Source organism: Frieseomelitta varia, unplaced genomic scaffold (genome assembly GCF_011392965.1).
Source record: "Frieseomelitta varia isolate USP_RPSP 00005682 unplaced genomic scaffold, Fvar_1.2 scaffold_138, whole genome shotgun sequence".
Classification (NCBI taxonomy): domain Eukaryota; kingdom Metazoa; phylum Arthropoda; class Insecta; order Hymenoptera; family Apidae; genus Frieseomelitta; species Frieseomelitta varia.
Window position 1 is genome coordinate 35,490 of NW_025109061.1, and position 27,996 is coordinate 63,485.

Consider the following 27,996-nt stretch of genomic DNA (forward strand, 5'->3'; position numbering starts at 1 on the left):
CGCGTCGTATCATCGCGATTTCCATCGTGCCATCGTCGGAACGGTGAACGGTGTTCTATAGATTTGAATTTATCGTACCGGACAATGAGATATCGCTACCGCGTGATGACGTTTCCGTTCGCGGACGTTGTTCGAGATAAACGTTGATCGCGGATCGTTCGTTTAGTCGATCGCGGGCTGCAGACACAACTTCATGAGGTTTTCACGCTCTGTTCTTCTCTGTCCCTCCAACGCGTAAGGATACGGCGAACCTTCTCGCGATGGGGAATCAACGGACGCAAACGTGGCCCCAGTTGAGCGTGACAGTGCGTGTCAGCGACAATAAAGAGGATAATAGAGGTGGAAAGTGTGACTCGTGATTCATCTCCAGCAGTTTTTCAACGGACCGCGCTGGAATTCCGATGGAAATATCGATGAAGAAATTTTTCGTGATTCCGAGAGAGAGCGAGAGAACGAAATAGAGAGATAGAGATAGATAGATAGATAGATAGATAGATAGATAGATAGAGAGAGAGAGAGAGAGAGAGTTATCGAATTTTGCAGTTTATTGTTTTTGCAGCTTGAAGGGAGTTAGAGATTCTTTGCAGGAGCGATTCGGTGAGATTTGTAACGTATAAAGTAAATGGGTTACAGATTGTATTATTAAATTGATGAAATTTTGAGTAAATGATGATGATGACGAGTTTACATTTATTTCGAGTATTTGAGGGATAATCAGAGTTCTGAGTAAGTGAGGATTTGACGGAGTTTGAAAGAATTTTTGGCTTAATCGCGATACACCTTCAAATACTTGTGAAACGAAAAGTTTCCTTGAGAATCGTAGAATGTTATAGCTGGAAAGATTTATGAATTAATTAGAGACGAATCCTAGAAAGGTTGGATATTTTATTTTCTTGTTTTGTAAGAATAAATTTTACAAATCGCAATTTCAGTGTTAGTCAGTAGAGAAAAATTGCAAATATATGGAAAATTCCAAATAAATTTTCTTATTGTAATGAAACACCAAAAGAAATTCCATCGATCTTTTGAATTTTAATCATTGTCTTCTAAATTCCAAATTCGACGGAGAAAACACATACAAATAAATACAAATTACACAAATTTTACGTTATAAATGTACTAATTACAAGATAAATGTGCCAATTGCAATTTATACCAATAATGAGACGCACTAATAATAAAATTTTATAATAAAGTAAACAAATTATAAAATATACCGACAATGAAACAGACGAATTGCAAGACATATGTACCAATAATAAAACACGCTGATTACAAGATTACCTTAATGATAACAACAGAAGAAAAATTTCACCAAATCACACCAATTAACGAAATTCTTCTCACAAGGATCGAAAACGATTCGTCGATTGGGACGATTTTTGCGTGATTGGACGACGAAAAAACACCATGATCCTCGAGGTTCTTTCGCCGTCGAGTGAGATGCTCGTGAGTCACGAGAGACAAACGGTGTCGAGTGAAAATCAGGTACTTAAGAGGCCGTTTTCGCGGTTAGAGAACAAGTGGTGAAGTTAGCCATTCAGCTAGTTGAATTTGCCAGCTAATTAGCGGTGTAATTTCGATTTTCTTTTTTTTTTTTTCGACGAGAGTCGACGAGAATCGCCCAGGGAGACCCAAGGACTGTTTGTCGACGTTGTTGCAGCTTCCGGTGAGTTGAAATATTTTGTTGGGTCTCGCTAATGAGTTTTTAAGTACGCGGACCGAGCTAACCTCATTTAATTCATCTCTCTCTTCCTCTAACCGTGCCTTTTCGTCGAAAGCACGTTAACTCTTTTATCCCCGTGAATAAATCAAGAGGTTTTTTTCTGATTTCGTGTTATTTCATTTCGTTCAGAGTGCGTAAATTTGTTTGATAATTTGATGATTAGATTAGTAATGTATATATATAGGCTATGAAACATAAATTATATAATAATATATGTAGCTTATAGATATACAGATTGTGCAATAATAATATATAGATAGACAATTATATGTTTGATAATTTTGTAAGTTGTAAGTGTTTTATAAATATTTTATAAATCGCGAGTGTTTATCTAAATTTGAATATCACATTTTTATAGATGTACATATGTGATTAAAGAAGCGTTTCGTAAATTTCATATTTTAAATATAGTAATTTCGCGGATATTTTCGAAAACAGAGAACTTCGATAGAATTTTTCGCATTGCGCGTATTGCGTGTGTTTTACGCAATTATAAAAATCTTCCATTAATGCGTAAAAATTCGTCTATTTACAAGTATTTTTCGCATTGCGATTAAATAAAGCGCAACCAAGCAGAAATGCAAAAGGGTTTCTCTGAATATTTTTGCATATACGTGTCATTTGCATACTGATAATCTCATTATACTGGAAATCAGTTCACGATGTTATAAAGCGATTGATTTAATTTAAACATGGAAATTTTAATTTATGTAGAAGATAGAAAATTCACCTAGGTAGAAAGATTCGGGAATTGTGTTAAAGTTATCGATGTTTAATAATATTCAATATATACTTTATGTTTACATTAACATCATACGCGTGTGAAACTTCGTATTAATTTACATTTAATTTCAGACCGTCAAATGAACATGATATAACATAACATATGTAATTTCAGTTCTCAATTATGTTGTTAATTAAATTGTACGAAGGTACTGCGAATAAAACGCGTCCTCTTTCATTTTTTAACTACCGTAGAGTATCAATTGTTAATTACATTGTACAAAGTTACTGCGAATAAAACACAATCTCTTTCATTTTTTAACTACGGCTTAGAATATCATTCGCTCGAGAAAAATCTAAAGAAGCTTCTATCGATCTTAATTCACATGACGCACAAGTCACAAATTAAATTATTAAATTATCAAACTGATAGTAATAAAAAGGAACAATGAAACAATGAAACAAATGAAAATAAAGGAACGAATTGCACGAAGTTATTGACCAGATTTCTGTCAACGCGGAAACAAAGAGTCAGCGAGCTAAATAAGTATTCTTAAGATTCCTCGCGAGGTAAACTGATTTGAATATAATTCACAATTAATTATTTAACCTCCGAACTCGCGCCTTTCGTAATTTCTCTATCGAAAGAAAGATAAATAAAGAACGATGAATAAAGAAAAAAAGAAGAAAATTGATGGTAAATATGAAAAAAAAAAAATGGTGACGGTCCATCGAGAGAAAGAGAAGGATAAATTAAAAAAAAAAAGAAGAAAGAAAGAAAGGAGGAGCAAAGTTATTCCGTCTGTTCGTCACGATAGACACGTACGCAAGCGTCGAATTGAAATTTCAAAACTCGTGCACGCGTATATTCGGATCGATCCGATTCCAGTCCCTGTCACATCGCGGCATTCCCCGGTGTTTAACAGTCGGTCAGTTTTCTGCCTGATTAAAATCCACGTTCCAGCGTAAACAAGGCCCCGCTGAATATTCTAGTCAGATATTTTGTGTCGATACAAGCGACGAATTGTTTCGTCGACGTTCATTTAGCTCTTTATTCGGAGCTCGCAAACAAACAAGCGCCTACGTTATATACGGGGTATTTATACAAATATATCTGTAGAGAACAAAATTTCGGCTCGACTCGCTGTGGACTCCGTTTTTGGCGAGGAAACTGAAGAAAACTGAATCGCGAAAAGATCAAGCAAACAATTGTTAACGACATCGTCAACGATTTTCTTTTTCTGAAACAAGCTCGAACAATGAATTTACAATTGGAATTTTAAAATGAAGTCAAGTTACGTTTCAAGATGTGCATGTATGTCCTGGAAAGAAAAAAAGAAAAAAAAAATGAAAGAAGAATGCAATTACTTTTTGGCCAACGCGATACATGTGTATGGAAATGATCCCATTGGGTCGATCGGGCCTACAGTGCGGCGAGAAATTTCGAAAAAGACGAAACGACGACGTCTGGTGAACGGTGGAACAACAGCCAGTGGCCACCGGTGGTTATTTTTGCGACGATAAAGCCGGCGAACGAGTCGCTCTAGACGGGAAATGCGCTCGTTAGAACGGCTTCCTCTTGGCTCTGGCTGGCTAGCTGGCCGGTATCCCTGCCGAGAGTGACAGCCAGCAACGCCGACCGCGTTATTACGATGTGCATCAGACCGTCTGCATCAATAAACTCGCACTGTCTTGCGAGATCTGTGGGCCATACTCGACCTACCGATTTTTCGTCAAACCGAGTTTCTTCTTGCGTTCTTTTTCCTTTTAATTCGTTTTTTTCTCCATTTCTTTTTTGAGAATCGTTTTGAGAAATTAACCCATTGACGCCAGAACAACCGTTCTTTAATGCATATCAAGATATTCTATGTGTAGATCAATAAAATATAAATTACAAAAATATAAGTTAAAAATATAGTACAGTATGTAAATATAAAGAGGTGGTAGATATACATTAAAAATAAATATAAGTTATAATTTGAATGATACAATATACGGATACAATATAAATTAACAACGAATAATGTAGTAAGATAAATTATTTTATTTATATTATTTAATATGATAAAGTAATATAATAAAATAGATTTATCGTATGGAATGGAATATAATTAAAATAGATAGATTTATACAATCGTTTCCATCTAATAGTGAGTAGAAATTAATTCTCGATATGAATTTTCACGAGAACATTCGTATCTTTATTGAGAAATTATAGAAAAGAAAGTCTGAAATTCGTTGTATTGACAGGTTTGGTTATTCTAGTGTCAATCAGTTGTATTAGTGCATCATTTTATTCGCAATTTTTTTCTACCAACAATAATATAATTAAATTTCTTTTGATATCGTTGCTATGAAAAAATGTTTCAAGGATTCGTTCGATACTTTTGTTCTTCCATTTAGGTTTTATAATTTGATGAAATGTCAAGAAACTGTAGTATTTGCAACATGTCGTGTTAAACTTATTACCTTCAATGGGTGTTTGAGGGAAAATTTATTAGCATACTTGAATTATTTAATTAATTGAACTTAAACATTAAATTTCATTGAAAATCTATTTATTATTAAATTTCCAGCAAGTTAATACTATTAAAAAAGAAAAAACTCATTGGAAAGATGTTGCAAATACTTTTTGTAGTCTGTCAATGTTAATTTCCAATGTACAATAATTTTAATTGAAAGGGATTTTTGAAACGACATTTATTGACAAAGTAATGTAACTCGTGACACAATAAAATGACAATCTCTCACTGTAAATTGAAAGATTTACGAAGAGGATTATGTGTGAACAGATGGAATCTTGTTTCATCATACTTTGATAAGAATATTGTTACATTCGATAACGATGCAACAAAATGTAACAGATCGATATTGTGAAAGACTCTGAGAAGCTTTTAGAGAAAAGCTTCTAGAGAAAAATCGTCGAGAAGACAATAGATAAACGATCTCGAACTTTTTCGCATTTTTGTATTTATGGAACATTCGCAGCGAATCCTCTTGGAGTTTACGGTCTTGGAATTTATCCAACCAGACGTTCTTCGGCACGCGGCTTTATACTCCATCAGACGTTGAAGTTTGCCACCGTTTCGTCTATTTTTATAGAATCGTACGTTGAAGCTTTCGTAAAATATTGGACAGAAAAGTTGCATAAAACACGCGCGTGAAACACGGCATTAAATGCGCATCGCGCGGAGACGATAGTTTCTTTTTTCGGTACAGTCGTACAATTCGACGTGTGATGATCCTCCGTGAGGCTCTCGTTGACAAATCGCCCAGTCAGTCGCAAGTAGATAAACAGATAGAAACATTCGCAGTGGTGATTTCGTGATACCGCGACGCGCTGAAGACAGGCCGTTTATGTTGATTAGGTTTGACGAACCGTTCGCTTCCGTTTGCACGCTGGGAAACTGACCTCTATGTAGACCCCTCGTAGCGCCGAATAATCGATCCACCTTTCTCCGAAATTTCTTCCCATCTAATCCGATATTAATTATATTTATCTCTTTTTTCCCAAAAGCTCGTTAAATGACATTCCGAGATTTTCGATTATTTTACGTTTTCTCTAACTCGTAAAATTTCCAACTTTCGTAGAGAAGGCTTTTGAACATTTGGTTCACGTTGAAACAAAAGAAACGGATGATTCGAAAATAAGAATTTTCTTTAGAAAGTTTTTTTGAGTATTCAGTACAATGGTTTTTCAAGGGTTTTTTTTTTTTCTCGAAAAGAACACCTATCGAGTAAAGAAGAAACCTGGTGTTATTTCTATTTAGTATTTTTGTCATCGCGAAGCAAATATAACACGATTGGAACAATAAACGATGGAACTTCATTTATCTGGGTTTGCCGAGCGACAAACAGTTCAATTAACAGAAGTTTGTCAATTTTTTTCTCGCTGTCTGTCTCTCCTCCCCTGCCTCCTCCTGTAATTAAAAGTTCAAATTCGAATAACTGGGCTCGATCGGTAGAAGTGAGTTTATCAATTAAAATTCCGTTCCAACGAATAAAACTCTACCGCACTTGTCATAAAATAATTAGAAAATGAAAAAAAAAGAAACTAATCAGTTTCAACGAAACGAACCGAGCTATGTAAATAGAATTTTGTTTCATTTATAGTAAAAATATTAGAAAACGAAACGGCAGTCAACTCGAGTCAAACATCAACTTGAAGTATCTTGATGTTGACGAAATAATCAGATAAATGAGAATTCTGTCACAATATTGTAAAATAATTGGAAAACAAAGAAACCAATGATAAAATATGCAGAAACTTCCTGCATAACGAAGCATCCCTGCATAAGCTATTAAAACACGAGCTTGATTTCGACGAGACGAACAATCGAGGAAGATTCGAAGGATCGAGAACATTCCTCTTGACACGTAAAATGGTTCGATCGTACATTAATCGTCGCGCTTGTCCAAACTTGTTGATTTTGCAAAATTGTTTGAAGTTGAACGAGTTAAAACTGTTGGAGGAGCAGAAAGGTTTCCGTGTTATTTTAATCAGACGTGGCTCTAAAGCCGGTGCAAGGTGCTAATATCGGGCTATGTTTGTCGATGGAATATAGCAAAGTGTATTTGCGAGTCGTTAATTGATTGGAAACGATCCGAAGCGATTCGAAATCCCCCGTCGTTTCCGATATTTCCACTCGAAGACGGCTCGTTTCGAAACGGAGCGTCTCTCCACCTCCCGTCGATACGAAATGCAAACAGAGACATCCGCGGAACAGGGAAGATGAGTTTTTCTGAAAAAAAAAAAAAAAGAAATAAAAGGAAACAAAAGTGAAAGAAAAAAGAGGAAACGTGGCCGGTCGTTCCTTTTTTTTTTTCGAAACGTTATTAAACAGTCAGTTTATAGTCCGATCGAACGGAAAAAGAGAAAAGGGGTTCGAAACGGAAAAATCGATAACGCGACTAACAAACTTGGCAACTTTTCACATCGCGGACATTTTATTAAAAAATCGCGTGTGTAAAAATACAAGCGAATAAACTGATGCTCTTGGTTCTATTTTTTTTTCTTTTTTAGTAAAGTCGCGTGTATTAATATTAAGTTTCGGTGCGTTTTTAGTCAAAGAATAAAAGAAGCAGGAAATTTTTCATTATTTCAAGAGCGACGTATATATAAGTGATTTCCTCTCTTCAATTCTACGGAGATCGAATCTTGTTTGAACTGTTAACGTTCAAATATATATATATATATATATGTAATCTTTACAAATATATTTTTGTGAAGAAGAAATAATGCAATGGGGTTTAATTTTATTACTTAATAATTACTCGACAATATATCTCACAGTAATTAAGCGTATGCGTAATAACAATTAATATGATACGTGTAATAAGTTGATTAGTAAGTTGATTCAACACAGATATTTTTTAATTCCATGAAGAGAAAGTCGCGGATCGAAAGTCACGAATTGCGACCTAAAATACGTTGAAGGTGCGCTGTAAGATCACACAACATAACAATCATCGCGTACCGGTCAAGTATCACTAACTACTCGCTCCAGCCGGCTTGATCATTCGCTCTGAGAGTCAATTACCTCATTGAACGCTGCTTTTGGTCCATCAGTCGGCCCGATGATCAACACGATTGAAACGACTAAAAGGAAAAACAGCTTTCTTCGGAGATCCGTAATTCTTTAAATTTTCGAGATTTGGACTGCGATTTTTCAATTTTTCACGCGATAGGTATTTTCACAATTGTTGAATCGTCATTTGAAATTTAATTTTTTAGATTTCCTTCTGTTTCTTTTTTTGTTTATTGTTTTTTTAAATGTGACAGATTCAAAATTATAAATACACAAATTAACATCTTGAGTGAATTTGAGTTTTCAGTCAATGGCGTTTAAATTTTCCTTTGGAGTTTCGTTGAGATCAACTTTCAACTGGTGCCATTATTAGAAGTTAAAATTGAATATTCTAGATTTCTAGATTTTTAGTTCAACATGAATAAATTTTGTAGTTATGTGTAACGCGATGTACTGAGAATCGATTAAATTATAATTTTATTCTTTAAGGTACACTAGGTTTTTCTTTAATATGAAAACGTGTAACGAATGAATAATAAATGATAATATAATATAATGATAAGTTCAAGATATTGTTTCAAAAAACCAGTAAACACATCATCTTTTCGTATCTTAGTTTTTTAATAAATTTCATTTGAGCTGTATAAATATGGTATAATGTGCCTTTGATTATTCGAAAGTAATATTTAATTAAGCAAAAGTCACAGAGGACGACGAAAGCAACATTTTTTCGTCAAATAAACGTACGCTTCGACTTTTAGTAACAAAACGATAAAAAACGGAAAAGTTTGCACCCGATGTCGAGCAACTGTTAGCGCGTGCTTTTTTGCACACTTTTATTTCATATACCGACTTTCTTACTTCTACGTCCAATAAAAAATGAATACAGAATGTTATAAATGTAGTTCATAATTTTAAAACGTTCTCTGCTGATGAAATTAAGATTTCATCGAAAATTATACGAATTTCCCCTTCAATCGCAGTTTTTCCAAATATCGAACAATCTCTTTATGAATTTCTTCGGTACTTCGCACATTTCAGACATTTTTGAAATCAGTACATTCAGCGAAGTATTCTATTGATTACAAACGTAATCTATGAAATAATTTATAATTCATAAAATAATTCACAAGCATAAAACGATTTAAATTGCTACTTCCACGACAAGGAAGTCGCAATTCATTTTTAAATTTCGGAAAGATCTTCCAACAAGATACAGCAAATGAATTTCTCTGTTCCTCGGGCATTTACTTAATTCATTATGTAATTTAATTTATCATTTACGTTACGTTGTATAATTTAATTAGGAAGAAGCTCGAGTCAGTCTTCTCAAATTTCAAGCAAGTCCTCTCGTTTCGGAAGAAAAAGAACTCCGTATCCTCTAAATCGAAGCTCCGCTTAATTTCGACGCGCCTAATCCGCCAAATAACTCAATTGAACACAATTATTTTTTAATTCGACGACAAAAGGAGTTGCTGATTAACAAACGAGCCAGCCGACGGATTAAGGTCTTTCCACTGTAGACTATCCCATTGTTGCCGTTCTATTTAGCTCAACGCGGTGTCGACTCCCCGGAGTCGGAATATCGTGTGTGCACGCACAGTCGACAGATCCATCGAACGTATCGTCGATGTCTCCAGGTATTTGGCTGGCCCTTATATAATCACCGGTTGGAATTCACGTTCGTTCTCAACTTCGCCGAGAGCTCGAGAATCCCTCGTTTTATCCTGCCTTGGTAAACATTCAGCTATCGAGGAAGCTCTCGTGAAATGTTCGGTTCGACACTCCCACCGTGAAAGGGTCTCTCTCTTGGGGCGATTCTTCGATTTCTCTTCGAAGATGAGAATCGTTGTCAGGCATCTTCGAAGTTTGGCGCTCGACGAAATTGAACAGGGGGAAGATTAGGGCGGGGAACTAATCTTGCTCGTTTCAGTTTGACTGAAAGTCTTCTGGAAAAATGGAAAATCGCGAAGGGGAAGGTTTTCGGAGGAAAGGATGATCGTCTCGATTGTGATTTTTATTTCTCGCGTGATTGCTTTTTTCCATGCAAGTTTATAAATTTTTAATGGAATATCTAGTTGCGTCGACAGTCAGCTTGGAGTCTTTCGACATTCAGTTTGCTGCAACGAGGAAGTAGTTCCAATGTTTCATAAGTTACACTGATGAATTCCATGAATTAAAGCGTTTGAAGGCTAAACTCAATCAAAGCCGTGTAAAAGTTTAATGCCGAACGAGGAGCATGTAACGAATTAACCCATCTGCGTCGCAACTTGGATTGCACGTGTCAACTATGTATTATAATTTAACAAAAATCTTGATTTATATATTTACTATTCTCTATTAATAGTAAGACCGGTTTTAATGAAATATCAAAATACGAGACAGAGTTTATGTATATAAAAGTAGAATAAGGTGTTACAACCATGATTTTTATATATATAAAAATAATGTTTGTAACGCTTTATTCTATTTTTCAACTCTTTCAGCTCTCTTTGATATATAAGTAGAATAAGATGTTACATATATGTTACGATGCTCAAAGGGTTAAAAATTGAAATAAAATGTTACAAACACTATTTTTTTTAAATTTATAATATATAATAGTTCAATTAATTTGCAAATATGTATGCCATATTTATGTAGTAAATTAATTCATGGAAGCAAGTAATACTTTTGTAAGAAATTGAAGACTAATCGTGTATTTATGTAACGTAACTGAAAGATTGATAAAAAGTAGGGTTGGTCGGTCTGACAGGTTCATTTCTAGAATTTCTAGATATTTTCAGAATTTTTATTTAAAGTTGATTTTTGGATTCTTCTTTGAATTCTTTCAAGAACTTTCAGCAAAGAGGTGCATTTGTAGAGTTTATAGAATTTATAAAATTTTTCAGCAGATTTTATTTTACAAAGTTGAGTTTGTTAAAGTCTTGTAGCTAGTCTAGAATCTTTGGTTATCCGGCTTTCAATGCCTGTTTCTATTTACGCATGACTGAATTTGTAAATACGTTTACTTAATTGAACTTCATTCAAATTGGTTTTGCAAAGAGGCCAGCACAGAACAATAGTGACTATTGAAGTCTACAGTCAACGTAGAGTCTTTCAGTGTCTGATTCTTGTTGTCCGTTTCTACTGAGGAGTTTACAGCAATGAGCAGATCTAATATTTGATATAAAGCTATATTCATTGAAAAAGAGAGGAAAGAAAAGGACGTAGGTTGATTATTTGAAATATTAATTTATCGAATTCTATTTCATTATTATAATCGATGAATTTATCGAATTCTATTTCATTATTATAATCTTATTTTCACTTCTTAACAGAAGAATACGTTGATCAGTACTTATTTTACAAATGTCTTCTTAAACAAGTAGAAAACGTCCATTACGATACATAAAACAATATATAAATTTATCATAAAAGATATAAAAATATTGACCTCGGGAAACATCGACTTCAATTGAGTTAGCTCGGTTTGTAGGATTCCTTTTAAATTGAGAGAAATCACGAAACGGAAGGGGGTTATTTTCCCAATTTATTAAATTCTCGTTTCCTTCGAATACCGCCGTCCTCAATGATCCCCGCTCGAGTCCCTGATCGAGCAAGAAGAAGTAAACGGAGAAAACGGGAGAAGAGGGAAGAAAATCAGAAGTTTTCGACCGAGTAATCTTACGTTTCAATTAAACGAATTTCCTGGAAAATGGAAAATCGAGCGACAACATCTGTTTTGGGTCAGACTTCCCGCAGGATTTCAGCAACCTATTTTTATCTTTATTTCTATTTTTTTCTTTCACTTGATCTAGTTGTCGGCGTTGTTTGCTCGATCGTTCTTCACCCGCTTTCTTGGCTGGCTGCTGAAAGCGTTTCGTTCGTCCGGCTCCTTTTCTTATCTCTTCCGAAGGAAAATTTCGAATTGGATCATGAATCGAGCTTCGCCGAACAGGCATTCAGCCTGTTCGAATATCGATTGCCCCTCACGAGCTATTCGGATAACTTTCTAAATTGATTTCTCCGTTCGTTCTTCCGTGTTTCGCGAATATATTTCTGTACGTACGCCATCTTGATCTCTTACGCTTCATAGCTTCATAGCGTTGTTTTAGTGTTCTTAGTTGCCAACCAATTGTCTAAGAGTTGTCAATTCTTCGACGTCGGAAATTTAGCGCACGCATGTCTGTGACCGTCAATTTTTCATTTGTTTTTAATCGAAAGACGACGAGGAGAGCAAGAGCGAGAGAAACGACGAAGAAGGAGAAGCAAGAAGGGCCGGATGACTGTCCATTGTTTTTGGCGACAATGGGATACGAAACCGGTGGAAGGAAGCTTCCGTTGCGCTTTCAGATCTTGATCATTAAATTGGGTGGTATTGTACGCCGCAGAAATCGAGAAACGATGAAGCTTCGCATTAAATCTCTCTCTCTCTCTCTCGTTGCTTTCGAGCAACAATGAAGCGTTCCACCAGACATTTTGCGCGTCGTTTGAATTTTTAAAAATGCCCTCCAAGACGTTTGCAAGCCATTCTATCTCTTCTATTGAAGTTTCTAAGATTATGGTAAAAATTAGGTTTCGGTCGAATGATCTTGAATCAAGTGGCTCGAAACGAAATTGATCTTCAATTTTCCATGGAGAGACACGGGTTGCCGCGAGGTTGATGGATGTGAAGAAATTTGCAAACGGTATGAGGATGTTTGATAAATCGAAATTGATAGTTCTCGTGACGTCGCGGTGAATCGTAAAAGATTGGAAATTTTTACGTTGTACTGTGTTTTAGCTTTAATGAAGATAAATTTAATGAATATAAATTAGGAACACGGTATAATATATTTAATAAGATTACTGTATTAATAGCAAATTGAAGCTGATTACTGACTGTTGTTCAAAAAATGAAGTACAATATCGTTGAACTGTAATTCATCCTTTAATAAAATTGAATCTTCTTGAAGTATTTTCATTTCGTTCTACTACAAGAATCAACTCGAGTCAACGAAATATTATATGATCATTAAATTAAATATATTAAGTATATTTTTAATTAACTTAAAAATATATTAGTACTTTCTCCGTTTTTCTTAGTAGAGACGAATAAAAATGAATATATCAAAGGAAAAGTATATTTTCACAACTTGGCTTTCGAAATTTACGCATGTTCGATTACGCGAATTACGGAAAATCCCTTCGAGACAGATATACCTCCTGGATCGCGACGAAGGCAAAATAAACGCATCGCGTCGGTCGAACGATTAACGCAAGCAGCGTGGAAGACAAACAAATAATTTCATATGTGCTAGCTTTTAACAAGCAAATAAGCTCGCGCTAACGAGCCGTCGCACGTGCGTCGTGCAAACACGTCGATCCGGAGACCTGTCGACGCAACTTTTTGTCACATATTTGCTCATTGATGAGAGAAACCCATTAGTAAAAGAAATGACACGCGTGCGTGCGTGTGTGTGTGTGTGTGTGTGTGACACAGAGCGTTCTACAAATGAAACAGCGTACAACAGAGAGAGAGAGAGAGAGAGAGAGAGAGAGAGAGAGAGAGAGAGAGAGAGAGAGAGAGAGAGAGAGAGAGAGAGCGCCATAGGGAAAGAACTCTCTCACTCTGTTTCTTTCTCCTCTGGATGCTGCACTAGTCTGATCACTGTTTTTTTTTGTTCTTTCTAGAAAACAAAATTAAAAACGTCTTCAAAACCAGCTGAATTCTACCATGCCAATGAGTTACCTGATAAATGGCGGCGAATAATTGCAAATAATGTCTTACAATTATATCTTACAATTAGATGTAGGATACAGTTGTTACTTGTTTCGTCAATCGTTTTTCAAATTCGAATGCCACGAACGTTGTCAAAGAAAATTCGCCTCGGGGTGGAATTCTGGGTACAAAGAATGAATTTATCGTCGAGGAAGATACGACGCGATTCGAATCGCGAATTCTCGTCGACGAATTTCGCGAATTGTTTCTTTCTTTCTCGCCGCAAATCGGACGGCCGTTGTTAGTATCGGAGATACAATGTCTTTTGTAGAGAGAAAGAAAGAGAGAGAGAGAGAGAGAGAGAGCCTCGAAAACCTGAACTCGAAGCTCGCGGAAACTTTCGATTCGCGGATTTCTTTCACAAGTGATCTCGTTATCACGCTACGATTCTGTCGATGAAAACGACGGCCGACGGCTGACGGCGACTTCTCCCCTCGGACGAAATCGACGAACGATCGAGACAATTGGAAATCGTATATACGAGCCACTTTCTTTGATCCCCGAAGTCTGTTGTTAAGCAACTTCTTTTCACCGTTGAATTAATCCGGCGACGGTAGCCAGGCGAAAAGATCTCCCTGTGTTTCGTTGATTCGCTTTTTCGATTGAGACTTCCGTTTTATTGTCACGATATTAAATTTTGCTTGTTCTTTTTTTTTTCCTTTCTTTTTAAGGGATCTTCCCCTCGAATAGTATTTTTCTTGTAGCACAGTTTTTCTGTCTTATCATTTGGGAGTTTTGAGGGAATTTTCAGACTTAAGAAGCATTATGTTTCCTCATCGAGTATTAATTTTTCACATTTTTGCACTCTTTCAATATTTTTTTTTCTCGAACAGTATTTTCTTTGTAGTAAGGTCTGTTTTATTGTCTGAACATTTTGAAAGAATTTTTAGAAACATATTTAAAATTTATTAGATTTAGCGTGTTTTAAGAGGATTAAATTAAATTGTTTCACGTTTCATCATCGTATTACTTTTTTTTTTTTTACGTTTTTACACTTTTTGGATATTTTTTCCTCAAAGAGTATTTTCCTTATATGTAGTACAGTCTGTTTTATCGTCTAAAAGTTTCGACGGAATTTTCAGAAAGATATTTAACACTTTGATGAAAGTTTCAGATTTCCGGTTATTTTTAAAAATATTCTCTGCTCTCGTAATATTCTGTTTGTAGTCGATCTCATCGTTTAAAAAAAAATTCGAGAATTTTCAAACAGTTGTTGCCAAGTTTAGAATAAAATATTGGATTTCAGTGGTTTAGATTGGTATCAATGTAGCGTATAATGTAAAGCAATTATTCTAATTCCACTTTCCACTTTAATTTCAGTTCTTTTCTTTTTAGATTCAATCTCGTTGCAACTTACAGCAATAAAAAGTATGCAGTATTTCACAGCGTAACGAAACTTGACAAAAAAAAAAAAAATTTGAAGAGACAGAAAGTTATAAATATTTATAAATCCAATTACAGATCACATGTAATTACTTTCCCATTTTTACGTTTGAAAACGACGAAAATAATGTGAACAAATGTAATTCTCCGCATTATCAATATCTTCATTATTAAACGCAAAACGCTTTCCAAAGATTCAAATTCATTTCATTTCCCTGAAGGGGACTGATCGAAATTTCCATCGCTGTATAAATAAATAATATGAAGTATTTATTTATATAGAAATCGATCAGAGACTCTGTCGACGGTTCGTGAAAGAGCGGCGAAGAAAGATGTAATCGGTAATCGTAACTGTAATTCAAACCGTGGATGATCACAAAAAAGTAGGTTAATCCAGTCTTTATCGACGGCGATTCAGATTTGTTCGATAGGTCCCGTAAGCGATAAATTCGCTTCCCTTCGGTTAACGTTAATCCACGAACGATCGGAATATCGCGGTGAAATATATAAAGCAAAGGATGTACGCCTATCGATCGCTCGGCGAGAATTTTCATCCCCCTCCGTGCTTCCCTCTCGCCCTCTCTGGCTCCCTTTCTGTAATCACCTGCTGAAAGACCGTGTAAAACGTTCGGACGTGGTAACGAGCATTCAAATTAAAATTACGACCGTTCTCGATTCGATATCTGATTCAATTTTCAATCGATCGACTCGAATCCCGAAATTATCATGTGTTATTGAAGCATCCGCGTCGCGAATTTAATCGCCGAGTATCTTCGAATCGGCTTAGATTTATAAAACAGTTTGTGACACTTTAAACTTGAGAAGCGTTTCGCAAAATTGATTGACAAACGACGTTTCCAAGAATTATTTAAGAGAGAACACGACAAGCTACTTGTGTACATTCAATAGAAATAATTTGAAAAAAATGTAATCGTATAATGGGATTTAATAAAATTTAGTAACGCGATGTAATTTACAACTGTAAATGTAAATGTAACAGTGTAGTGTAATGAGAACATAAATATTTAACATGGTAGTAAAATGTGTAAGATTTTAATCTATATATTATGTACAATTCCGGATAGTTGTGCATTTTTATATTCAATTAACGAATCTAATCAAAGAAATGGAACGAAAGTAGAAGCTTGTTTCATCTATCAAATAATCCTGCTTTGAATATTTTGATAATCGCTCTGAAGTCTTAGAGCAAGTGATGTATTTGCTTTAAAATTGGAAAGATTCAATTTCATAATATCAAAGAATCTGTGAATTCTTGATATATTAACGTTGTGTTATAAAATACACGTGCAATGAAAAAATTTCGAAAAATGATTAAAGTACTAAAAACAATACTAGTACTTGTTAAAGATGTAACAGAAAAGTGTCACAAAACTTTCGAGCGTATTACAGATGTTCGCAGCCGTGTTAGATCCTCGTACACGTTATTTTTGCGTGGATTTTTACTATGTTTCTCGAGCTTTTATTATTTTTTAGCATTTTATTCGAGCAGATCGATAGAATCTTTTCTTTTCTCTTTTCCCTCTTGCTCCAATGAAAAGTAACGCGGGAGGATTTCGCGCGAAATCGCAAGGACGAATTAACGCCCACCGACTTTCCATCTGAACCATCGGCCACGAGTTAATAGTTCAATTTTCTGACTCCGGTATTATATACCCCGTCACACGGCAAATTTTTATCACGACAAAGCCGCTTAGTTGGCGGTCGACACGAAAGGAATTCGAGCATGAATATTATTTATAGAGTTGATTTAATATTTTTCCTCGCTGCTTCCGCTCTTTCTTTTCTTCTTCTTATTTTTCCTCTTTTGAAAATAATAAGAATTTCACGTTCCTCTAAACGAAGGTTGGCCGTAAGTCTTTCTGTGAGTCTTTCTGCTAAATATTCGAAAGAAGAAATCGAGTTTCAAATTATCGATACAATTATCGAGATTCTCGCGGCCCTCAGGATTTTAACAAGTCAAAGGAAAGTGTAATCGTTCGGGGATGAAAAACCTTACCAGGCCAACTCTTTGCGGTTTCTAAAAAGCGCAGCCCACGAACGTAACGCAATATCTCTCCGTTATATTTCTTTCGTCAGTTTAAGGATTCCTCATTTCGCCAAGAGAAAGAGAAATGAAATTCTTCTTGGATTCTTCTTCTTCTTCTTCTGTTAACCCGAGTTTAGTTCTTTTGTTCAAGAAACAAAGTGATACTAAAAATCTTAAAATTATTGTCAATTATTCTTTAGGTGGAGATATAGTAATTTTCAGATTTTCAAAATTTTTCCCAGGGAAAAGAATTACAATTACGATAATTAGCTTTTTCGTGAGTTTCATTTTCCGACAATTTCAAAGTCCTGCAACTGCCGCCGAGAAACGAAGGAAATTCGAAAGTTGTTGCGAGAAGAGCAGGAGATTTTTCAGAGAACGAAAATTTTTGGAAACGCGAAGGAAACTGTGAACAGGCCACAATAGAGAACAGTGTCCCTCAACGCGAACAACGAATCGCCGGGCTTTTAATCTTCTGATGGAGGTGTTTTCCTTTTTTCCTTTTTTCCTTTTTTCTTTTTTCGTTTCTTTCTTTCTTTCTTTTTTTTTTCGAGCACAACGTCCGTGCAATTACCGCGACGCCACATTAATGCGCGTCGCGAATTAGGTGCGCCGGTGTCTTCTTGAAGGACACTGCAACGCCTCTTTTCTCTTTTACCAATGCTTTCGAAGCCAGGGCGAAGAGGCTCGCGAGACGAATGGCGTTAAACAATCTAATTAACTGACAAATTAATCAAAATTTATAAAAACTTAAGCCTGAGGCAACACGAACCCTTGCTTTTGTATTTGAAATAATTAAAGTTTCAGAAATGCAGTGTGTAATGTGAAGATTAGCGTCCACGAATATCGCGTCTGTCGTAATATTATCTGTGGTTGCATATTTTTCAAAAATTTGGATAAATGTTCTCTACATTTCGTATTTAAATTGTCATTCAACGTGTTAACACTACTAGTTCATTTAATATTTAAATTATCAACTCCAATTGATCCCGATGATTTAATTTAATTGGACAACTTGTTGCTTGATTTTAATCGTAATATATATTAAATGCAACGTCGTCGAATGCAGTGTTAAACACAGTTATTAAATCTCTTTCTCTTCTCGTGCGAAATTATAATCTTGCGAGAGATATCTTGCAGCATTTTGTTGGAACATACATACGTGTAATCGAAATAAATACATGTAATGCTGTCAAGTTGATTGTAGCGCTTATAAATCTCGAAAGTGTAACAACAGTTCATTTAACACCGCCATGTATACATACGTAAATATCACTGAAAGATTAATTTAAATCTCATTTAATTCACTACTTTAATTCGCAATAAATCCACACATTTAATTCAATACTTTACGATTTATTTCAGATCGTCATTTCTCGTTTATCCTTTCTCCGTTATAATAATTTTCTAATAATTTATTCATCGTTTCCTGCGGCTTTTATAAATACTCGTTTCATCGAGAATTTTGCACGTTCTGCTCGGAATATATTTTCGCTCGCTGTTCAAAGTCTCCTTTTATATTGATTGATCGCGTTAATTCCGACAGTTATCGTCTCCGTCGTTGAATATTTACAAATAGAAATGGGAAAAACTTGGAAAGCTTTTAATCACGTCTAATGAAAGTCCGTAACACTCGACCAAATCAGCGAACTTCTCTCTTTATCGTCAAATAAATTCTCAAACAAGCAGTTAACCAATTTCTTAAGTATAGGTGCAGGCTATTACTCTCTCGAGCCATTTCGTGTCAAAGTAATTTCCACGGGAGTTTCCTTGAATAAACATTCCGCAGAAGAGAAGAAGAACGTCAACATTCGAACGTCAAATTAAAGAATTTACGTAATATTTCATTCGTCGATCGTAGGAAGTTACTATACGTTTGAAAAGAAAGCTTACTCTAAAAAGCAAATGCGGCTTTGTGCAAAAGATTTATTAAGCTTCCAAGAAGTAATATATATGTTTGATAATTATATTTAATTGTGTATTGAGATATGTTTTATGGTTTACATCGCGCAATATTTTATATATACATTTTAATATTTCAAAATTATATTTACTTGAGAGTATTTAGAAATTGTGGTCTTCTATGGTATTGTTGATTTACAATTTCGTTTGACACGCAAATTCTTGAGAAATGTGTAATAACACGCGAGGCAGTAATTATAAAACTATTATATTGATAACAACGCATAAATTAATAATTACAGAATTTTCATGAAGTATCAATGCACGAATCAATAATAACGTTTGGAGATATTCGCAAGGAGAATATTTTATGTTTAATTACTCTTAATAAGTGTGTAAAATGTACAGAATCTTGACAGTGGATCTCTGCTAATCAATAAACATACAAAATGCACTTGACACTAAGTATACAATACAAAATTAGCGATAAATATACAAAATTCTCATTCATGTCCATATATAAAAATCAAGTATAAAAATCAAGAAATCGAGGGTGGTTCAGAGAGAAAGTGGGAGGAAACATTTCCTTACAGTAACAAATCGTTTCGCTGTGGTCTCGGGGTGAAATAAATCGTGTAAGAAATCGAGGACCGTCGTAATTCAAAATATCTCAATGGCACGAAAGCTAACCTTATACGTAACCAGCCGCGATTCAGCGAAGTAGAAGACCCGGATATAAACTAGTTCACTTACCAGACTAGCTCGCATGTGTATGCGTGTGTACGAGCATTTTTCCTTTTTTTTTTTTTTCTTTCTTCTTTTCTTTTTGTTTCAAGCTCTAGCGAGTCTATTGATTTACCTGGCCAGTCGTGTCAAAAGATAAGGTTGCACGCGCGTTCCCGGGCTCTCGGCGATTCGTTTACGAGCCATCTCTGGCGAACCACTGTGGGCCCATCTCGTCTACGATGTCGTAAATTGGACGGTGCCAAAAATACCCTGATATTAAACGGAGATCGTTTCAATGCCGGTATTAATGGGAGACATGTGGTTATTTTCTTTTTATCGGGCCTCATTTCTCTGACGTTAGAGACATTTTAATCGACTTGCTATTTAGGGTAGAGGCACGAGCGAGTGGGTTCAAAGTTTAAATTCTATTCTCGTGCCAGAGAGTTTGTCGTTTAATCATGTCTAGATTTTCTTTTGTAATTAAAATTCTTTCGCTTAGTCGTTTAGTCTTTTATTCATTCATTTTTATTATTTCGTCTTAATTTTTAATAGGAAATTCTGTTTGTTGCTTTCTTCGGTGAAAGATCCTTTTCTGTGACGTTAAATCTTTCAATCGATTTGATATTTAGAGCAGCGGCACGAGTGAATGAGCTAAGGGTGCTTTGGTTTGAAGTTTGAATTTTATTTTTGGCATTGAAGGATCTTTTCTTTTTTAATTATATTGGAACGTATTTAGACTCTTCTACAATTAAAATTCTTTCGTTCAGTTGGTGTTACATTAAATTTTATTTTGCTACTGAAGAATTGTTTCTCCCAATTCAGTTATCGTTAATCAGAATTCAGAATTGTTCTCCTAATCACTGTTATTTTTATAAAAACACGTGAATATTACAAATTTTTTCCGTAATCGTAATTGAAACTCTTTCGTTGAATCGAAGTGTTTCACGTTTTTTTCTTTTTTACGTTGAATGAAAAGCTTCTACTTGTTGCTTTTTAATAAAAGATTCTCTCGCGTTTTTGGGAATTCGAGTTTGAAATTTCATTCTCAGATTAAAATATTGTTTTTAATTTAGAACTGCCTTACTTTTGAAAAAACTTCCAGTATTATTTTAGCTTCTTCCGCTTATTAAACATTCCCCGCTCGTATTATTCTGTTTGAATGAAAATTCTATTCTCTCTTAACGAAATGACATTGAGATCGTTAATCGATTCGACATTAATATCCAATTAGCGTTAACGGAACAATTCAATTTGAATTAAAAATTTTATTTTAGCATCAAAACATTGCCTTTAAATAAAAAAAAAAAAAAAACATTAATATATTTGACCAAGAAGTAACTGCTTTCTTTGTGTGTAAATAAAAGGCGAATTTTTCATGAGAAACAAAAGCTTTATTAGACAATATATTGTCCATTTTCTTCGATTACCTTTTACCATTTTTCGTAGACAACCTCGTTTTTTCCGTGTTCAAGAAATGTCCATCTACTAAAAAGAAACGCAATTACTTTTTGGCCAATCCAATAATAATTATCCATACTCGCAGTTAAAAAACTCCACTCCTTACTTTTCAGCGTAACGAGATTCTCTTCCCGAGGGAATTATAATTAATATCTTCAATTGCTTCGATACCTATTTAAATATTCAACTTGATTTCAGTTTATTCCGATCGAGAATTTAATTCGGACTCTCGCGTAAACGTATTTCTCTTCCGGTTCTAGCCAGTTTGTTATTCCATTAATATTTCTCATTAATTTAAATATATTTTTGGGAAACTGTGTTCATCAACGGCTTCATCAGGCAGATATTTCGCTGCGAATAATTAAGAGATATTTCCCAGCATGCGGAGATTAAATCGAACGCGAAGTATTTAGAGAATTACTCAGTGCTTGATGATGTTAAGAAAGTTTCTATTATGCGATCAGTAACGTAAGCAACGAAGTCGAGAGAGAGAGAGAGAGAGAGAGAGAGAGGAAACTCGTTGTTCCCAACTTGTTCCCCGTTAATTATCCTGTAATTATTCCCATTAGTCGATCGTTTTACGCGTATTATGCCTTTTACGCCAATTACGCCTTTATCAACGATGTGTTGGAAATGATTAAGGGATCGGCTAGCTATCATCGTATGGCGTGTATAACGAAAAAATACGCAAAACCAGCGAGTACGCGTGCACCATGTCGCGGAATCACGTTAAAATGATTGAATTATCCTTTAATCGTTTGTGTTCGAACGACGACATTTCACGCTGATTTCATAATCTGCGGGTTATTAACGCCCCCGTTACCATATTCATTTAACGGGGGATTCCCTAAAGAACGGCACGTTTTCACAGTCGATATTTTCGATAAAATTGCGACGCTTTAATTATTTTTATCGATCGGTTACCTTCTCCCCCTCCCGCCGCCCTCCCGTCGCGTACTTGCGCAATACAGTTTTCCAATTTTGATAAATAATAAAATTAATTGCGCAGCGAACGTCGCTTTTTTTTTAATCGGGTGCTTGTCTCGGTCGTTTTGATTGGCTTTATTAAAATTCATCTGAATTTGTTTCGTTCCGTTTTCGGGCATTTCGATCGTTAGATTGACTGATATCCACGAGGCAGCTATAATTTTAGACTGAACACTCAGTTAAATGTATAATTTAAATGCAACGCAATTCTCAGACAGTATTAACGAAAAGTTCTGTAACGCAGAATTTCCTTCTTGAAAGAGCGAAAAGAGTATAATTGATATATTCAATCGAGCCTAGAAAATTTTTTCTCCGCTCCATTCTCGCGAGTTCGATAGATCTTCGCGGAAGCGAAATTAATCGAACCTGCCAGATTTTCTCAAAAATGGACGAGTTTATTCTCTCGTAGAAAAGAATATATAAAAATGGGACTCGCGATTGAAGGAAAGACGAGGGCGAGTAACTTGGAGATAACCTAACTAAGCTTCGGTTCGAAAGTTTCGTCCCTCGAATGACGACCTGTTCCACTCTCTTCTCCACTTTTCTGTACCTTTTGCAATAACGCGAAGGGCGAAAAAGTTGCTCCTCCTTTTTATCGTTCGCGCGATCCACGGTTAACCCCGCGGAGGGTGTGTGCTACGGGATTTTCGACGTTCCATTCGAGATCTCTTCCAGTGGCCAGCGAGGAAGCGTGCCTTAATAACGAGCGGAGGAAAAAAACTTGGCTCGAAAACTTTTAACTTGAATTGAACGCGATAACAAAGGTGGATCTCGATTCGAAATTTAAATCGCGGGAACGTCGGACTCTCCAGTTCCTTCCCGTTTTAATTGAAACGCGTTGCCCGACGTCGTTCGGTGGTCATTTTCTCTCAGGACGAGGGGAACCTCGATATGTTTCGCTATTGTCGTCGAGAAAGGGAGCCGAGCTTTTCATCAAAAACGAAGATGCTTCTCCTCTTGTTTTCTGTTTGACTCCTCCGGACACGTATGAGACATCGATCGAACGTTCCTTCTTCGTTTCTCGATTTCTGTTCTTGGCAAGAAAATCTTCTTCCGGGGGAGAAAGAGAGAAGCAATTCGTGGACATGTTTGCGACGGATATTCCCTGCGCTCTTTTATTTCTCTCCTCTTTGTTCTGGAAAGTTAAATATTTGAGGCAAGGGCACGATCGTTGCATAATCAGATACCTCGAGGGCTACGAGTTTTTATTTAATAGAGATTTAGCTGGAAAGTGGATGACGTACACGTGGAGAGATACTATATTATATTTTAAATATTTCAGATGTAGATAAGAGTATCAGATTTTGAATATTGGATAGAATTTGGATGGAATTGAATATTTGATAAAATTTGAAAGGAATACATGATTTTTTATAATTTGGCAAGATTAAATTTTATGAGAAATCATTCTCATAAAGTCGTCTTTCGGAGGAATAATCCTAAATCCTTCACAATAAACGTTAACGACTAAGATAAATATCTCTTTCCTCTGAAAAAAGACGAGCTCAAAAACCGAAGCTAGATTTCACAAAGGAGAATCAAACTGTATCACTCTTCCGAATTCGCTGAACAAAATCCCCTGAAAACGATTCGAGAGGAATTACGGCAGTCTGTATCGGACAATATCAGTGGAATGCAAGCTTCTTTGTTCAAGAACTCCTTCGAGAGCTTCGTCGAACTAATGGTAATAGAATGGAGAATAAGAACATTTACGGTATGATTTGAAAAAACCTTCGCGATCGTATATGCGGTCTCTGAGAGACGAAATGAGAAAAGGAAAAATTTGATAATAGTTCGCTTCATGTGAAAATATTATAACAAAATATACTTAACTCGTCAGAACTTGATGATATTCTGCGATTGTATTGATTCTGAACACTCAGCAATCATACCACAGTATCTTTAACGATTTCCAAACTTTTATTTCAATTTCATTATTTCCAAAATACTCCAATTATTTCTGTTTTTTCCTTTTTCTTTCTCCTTTTTATTTCTGCTCGATTCGCCAGAGAATACGACGGGATTACACAGAAGATAATTTCAATGAGTAGATCGGTCGGATCCAGTCTCACGAGGCGAAAATCAGATTTGGTTTACAGAGATCGCGATCGGTTTAATGAAATTCTCAAAAGTCTGTGAACTGGCCGGAATTATACGTAGGATATCTGTCGGATATTTCACGGTTCCATGAATAATTCATTCGTAATTTGTCACGCGATTCAATTTAACTCGGACTAACGTTCTTCTTGATTTCACGGTAACACCACTTGACCTTATTAAGGGTCATCTGTCTTTTCTATTTTCATGCGAAGAAGCACTGAACTTTATGAAAAAAACAGGAAAAGAGAGAAAGAGAGAGAGAGAGAGAGAGAGAGAGAGAGAGAAAAGGAACGAAGACTAAATTTAAATCGATTATTTTCAAAGAATTCTTTCCTTTGTCCTGGAAAAGTACGTTTTTCTCTTTTTGAACGAAGATCATATTGAAATTGCTTTCGTTTCTCTTTTTTTCTTTCTTTTTTCTTGGAAGAAATAATTAAAGATTCCCCGAGGATTGAGATAATATACGAATTAATTACTTCGAAATATTTTTCTTTCATTATCTCTTGTACGTTTTTCTTTCCTCCTAGGAGGATCACGTCAAAGAAGGTCCTGTTCTAATCATTAAAACTGTCCATTTTAATAAGGGCTATTAAGTAATTAATATTAATTAACGCAATTAAAATAATTAATTCGATGAAAAGAGCAAACATAATAAATAAGTCGAAATAAATTATATTTTAATAAGTCTCTAAATATTAATATTCTTTATTTTAACGCTAGAACTACCAGAATGATCAAAATAATTAATTCGTGATTTTTCCAAAAAAATTTTACAACGCTACACAGTTCAGAAATTCTTCAATTCTTGTTTCCATTAGTAGCAAAAATTTTTATCGTTATAATAATATACAATAATTATTTTAATACCATCAATAGCAATAAACAAATATCTATTCTACTGTAAATAGAATACCATCGAAATTTTATTCGTCCATCATTTCTTCCAGTAGTGTTGATAAAAGGAACCAAGCTCTCCTAAACGTGAGAAATAAACGTGAATCAATTACTCTTCAAGAAATCCTATCTTTTTTTCTATTCCAAGAAGGAATTTCCTTTAAAGAAGAAGCGTGTCGACGACATTCGTTCGACGAATGTTCGACGAGGCTGCCGCGAGTGAAAGAACGATATTTTCACCACGGGAACATCCCGAGCGGAGTCGATTATATATTCCGATCGCGAGCCCTCTGTACATTTTCTTTCGCTTGTACCCCACTTGTGAAATTTCCGCTCGAGATTTAAGTCACATTCGCCGTTCTACGCCGCTTCTTGTATCGCTTAAGACTTTCGTTTGAGATTCAAATCAGCCTTCTTCGTCCCGTTCCGGAAGCCAAGTCGGCGCGCCGTCAAGCAGAAGTGAAGACAATAAGCATCGAGGAAACCGTATCGAACGGAGAAAAGGAATAAGGATGTAACTTTCTCTTTCTTTTTTTTTAGTCTCTTCGATTAGTTTTGCGCATTACCACAAAAGCAGCGTTTTCGTCCATCAGGCATTATAATATTGTCTTTGATATTAATACATATTTCACATGATATATTGATCGTTGTTTATAAAATTTTTACACTGTTACAATAAATAATATCTTAAATTATCCTAAACTTCTTTCTAATGCGTAAACTCTTCATTCTGAGGGTCCTGAGTTTGTGTTTTTTTCACTTTTACGTCATACGAAAAATGAAGAAACTCTTGTTCCTCGTATGAAGAAAGTAAATGTCTCTAAAATTACTGAAAAAATTTTTTTCGTGACTAGATCTAGCATGACTCTGAAGATGACGAGCCGCTTAAAATCTTTCCTTGCCATTTTATTGAAATCGATATCTTATTTTTCTATAACATCACTTCTATATCCTTCATTATTTCCATATTTTCATTTATCCTACGATATTAATTCAGTTACGAAATCAATAACAGTGTTAAGCACTGCACATGTTTAATTAACGAACGATAAATAATAAAACGATACACCGCAATTTATCACGCAATGTACGAGACGGAATCAAACAGCCTGAAATTAATTTGATTAAGTGGAACATAATCAACGGCCCAATGATATCAGTTTATCAGTTCATAACGTAACAACACTGCTAACCAACCCCGCCGAGCTATCGCTTACACAATCTTCAATGTAAAACGGTTGCCACCTTTCTTCACTTCGCAATCAATCTTCTCGTAATCTCTGTCCCAACGTCAGAGAAAAAAAACTGGGGAAAGTTATCGGGCATCAGTGACACGACAATACCGCAAATTATCGAAAATATCGTTTACGCAATCTTTAACCTATTGAAAATAATCAGCCCTTGGACGCTCAATTATTTTACTTGGTAATTAGCTTTCACGTATAATTTCCGTCTCAACAGAAACTAAGGGGACTAGAAACTGAAGAACAAAGGGGGAAATTTCCCTCTGGAAAATAAAATGTAAAATCCGTCGTCTAAGAATCTAGAGAGAGTGTATGTGAGAGAGAGAGAGAGAGAGATGACACTACAGGCTCCCTCAAGATATGAACAACTAAATAAATATTTCTTTAATGTAGTGGTATTCAGTGCTTTGATTATTTGAGTGTGTTGCAGGGTAAGGGCAAGATGGTGAATAGGGTCGTTCTTGGGAGGGTGAAGAAAAAAATCGACCTCCCCCGAAGTGCTATCTCGCCGGGAGATAAGCGTAGTGAAATTCGCTCGCTGCTTTCTTCGTTGGCTGGCCGGTCCATTTCTCAACTTCGCGATATCTTTCCACGCTTGCGGAAGTCTCTTTGTCGTTGGCAGGAAAATTATTTTCTTTCTAGCGTGTTCGAAACGTTTTCATTACGTTGGTGCTCTGCAGATGATTCTGCGGAGCTGCGCGGATCGGTTTTCGTTGCTTTTCATTTGCCTTACTTTTCGGGGAAACGTGAATTCATCGAGGTGAGCGCGAAGTTATAAGTCGGTATAATTGACAACTGAAGTAAGTCCATTTTTGTATAATTGTTCTATTTCTATTATAAATGACGTGGCTTCGAAATTTGTAACTGCAAAATTTATAATTTATGTAAATGTTTTGTAGTACAACGTAATATAATATAATAGGACATATATTGAATAACAATTCACAATTTTAATAATCGTATGGTTAATGATACATCTTTAATTCTATTAATGATACATCTTTTTCGACTCTCTAAATCTATTAACATTTTATTTTCAATGAATGAAAATTTTACACCATCATTTTTATCAGAGTATCTACTGAAACTTTTTCGTAAAAATCCTACTTTTATGTCTCGTAGCACGACACAAATTAATTATAAAATCTTTCCCGAACCCAATAATTATCCGAATGAAACCTAAGAACGAAACGTCTCATTTTCTACCACACTTTGAGACTTAATAAGTGGCAGTAAATTATCAAGGAATCGCCGTGATACACAGCGCGCTGTTATCAATCATTTTTGACACGAGCCAAAATGGTATTGAGTCACGTATTCGTGACGAAAATCCCCTGTTTCTGTTTTGTACTCGATGGCTATCGGCTGGCGCGGTTTAAGCGTCGGTGAATTTTTAAGATACAAGCCACAATCTCGCTATGTTGTTCGCGTGATCGATACTGTGGAACGTTATGACCGGCTCTTGGGCAGTTTCTGAAACTTTCGCACCGATATTCTCCGCAATGGTAAAATCTTTTGAAAATTTTCTCCAGTTC

The 27,996-nt window shown here is 35.5% G+C and overlaps 1 protein-coding gene across 3 annotated transcripts in view; it reads left to right on the forward strand.

The window, feature by feature from the left end:
• Positions 1-27,996, forward strand: part of LOC122531665 (octopamine receptor Oamb) — a 140,049-nt gene that overhangs the window by 1,659 nt on the left and 110,394 nt on the right. For all 3 annotated transcript variants that reach the window (XM_043659772.1, XM_043659788.1, XM_043659780.1), the window contains exon 2: positions 1,351-1,669. The gene's annotated coding sequence lies outside the window, so the exon portion shown is untranslated. The remainder of the gene's footprint in view (positions 1-1,350; positions 1,670-27,996) is intronic.